The following is a 2,439-nucleotide window of genomic DNA, read 5'->3' on the forward strand; positions in this document are numbered from 1 at the left end:
CTGTATGTACAATAAAGCAAATATGGAAGCACAAGACAAGGTGAGAACTACAGCAACCAGCATAAGTTGTTTCATGAGTATACCACGTTGCTTCAGAGCTTTGGCAGGATTCTTTGTGATTAGCTGGTTGAACCAAGAAACAGTAGGACTCCCGTAACTGTGGGTCCGGTTTCAGCAGTTTCAGTTGTCTGCGGTTTACCGTGGCCTGAAAATAATCCTTAATTTTGTTTATAATGGCCTCAAAGTGCAAAAGTAGTGATAGTAGTTCTTTAAAGACTAAGAGAAGCTGTGAAGTGTTTCCTATCAGTGAAAGTAATAATTCTCCACTTATTGCATGTAATTTATTAAACTTTAGAACTCATATGTATGTACAGTAGACCGTTACATTACGTTCCTGAAAACTGTTAGGTAAATCTGTGTTAGATAAACTGAAGAACTTATGGGAAAAATAGGGTTATGTTCCTGGGAGCCCCAAAAAAGCCAAACAACTTTTTTTAGGCCTCCTGATCTTACAAAACTAAAAGTGAACATGTAATTGTTGTTCATTGTCATGATTTATTATGTTGTTTATACTGCTTAAGACTACAAATGCAACAGAAATGATAATTTTTCTCACCTTAAATTGTGGGTGCTGGTGTTTGTCGATGATTGTGGTCCTATTGGGATGAGGTGGATGGTATACATTTTGGTACTGAAGTCGATGGTTGTACTGGATGGTGCATAAATTCTGTAATGAATTTCTGGCTTATTTTACCCTGCAGTACATTATACAGCTGATGGTAAGGCATCACCTGCTTTAGACACGGTTTCAGAGCACTGCTTCTAGATTTGTCAGGGTCCTCCTCAGTGAAAAAGTATAACTTAGTCAGTAAAGTCAAGTCAGTCAGTAAGTCATTCAAGTCTGTAAGTCAGGTCTGTTAGTAAGCGAGACGACATCCTGGGTTATTCGTTACATACACTTGTATATTTACCTCATTCTTTATACTTGTTTGAACTGAAGCTTCATTAACCCCTTGACTGTCGCAACCCCTAATCCTGAGGTGTCTCCTGGTGTTGCAAAATTTCCCCCCCAAAAAAAAAAAATTTTTTTTTCTTTATGAAATGATAGAGAATCTTTTCCCAATTGTAATGACACCAAGAGAACGAAATTTGATACTAAACTGACGGAATTATGCTCTCGCGAAGTTAGCGACCTTCGGCTAAGAATGGAAGAATGGATTCTTCCAGTCGACCAAACTCGTAGCTATTTCTTTAGAACTCCATTTTTTCTATTGATTCAGTACAAGAAACTGCCCATTTACCGATTTCAACTACCCAGTAACTTGGTCAGAAATTTGCAATTTGACCAGTTTCACGAAAGTTAAAAAATATGACAATTTCAAAATAAGGTCCAGTATGAATACTGAGGACATTCCTGGCTCTAAATTAACATTTTCTTTGTTCATCAGTCATGTTTCCAGGCCCCTCTGACATTACTCTTCCTTTCTGTTTTGAATTTTTATTCACACAAAAAATAGAAGATTTACTGTTAGGCAGACTACTACAATGCTGTAATAATTGCAGAAATACAGTGGAACCTCTACTTGCGAGCATGTCCACGTGCGAGTTTTTCCAAATACGAGCAGTCGATGGGTCGATTTTTTGCTTCTATATACGAGCAAAATTTCCACAAGCGAGCAGACCTCAAGGCAGGTTCCTTGACACTGGTGAGGAGCTCTTGCTCTTGATCTCGGGAATTGTATCTCATTTGTTTGTTGGACTATCTTATTGAAACTTGGGCAATGTATGATGGAAAGATGGTTCTTAACGTACACCAAAAATGAAAGAAATCTAAGCATAAATAATGGAGTTCACTTCTCAGCAATTAGTCACCCCTTAGTGGTAATTTCGAATGGTTTTTATGGTTGTATTCTCGTTTTTTTGGTCTCATTTGATAGAATGGAAGATATATTACAGAAATAGATATGATTTTGATTGCTTTCGTGACGAAAAGCGCCTTGAAATTGAGCTCAACCTAGGAGAAACGGTCCATTGCTTGGCTGTTTCAGCGTAAACAAATGTCACTGTCCATTCCAATATGCAGTCGTGAATGGGTTGACATATTTATACAATTATTGCAGTAAGGAATAACAGTAAATCTTATATTTTTTGTGTGAATAAAAATTACAAATAATTTATATAATAATATTGATAATATGTATAATAATAATATGAATAATAACAATATGTATAATAATAATTCATATATAATAATAATGTACTACATATAATAATTATAATAGACGGCTTCAAAAGGCCGTCACTAGATGGCAGTGTTTACCACAACAAAGAGGGAGCGGTTGTGGCCGCCTCCACCTGTTACATAATGACATATTTTATTCATTTTAGAGTATATATCATGTTTCTATGTTATTTATATTGTTTGTTATGTCATATTAG

This window comes from Cherax quadricarinatus, chromosome 19 (assembly GCF_038502225.1).
Source record: "Cherax quadricarinatus isolate ZL_2023a chromosome 19, ASM3850222v1, whole genome shotgun sequence".
Taxonomy (NCBI): Eukaryota; Metazoa; Arthropoda; class Malacostraca; order Decapoda; family Parastacidae; genus Cherax; species Cherax quadricarinatus.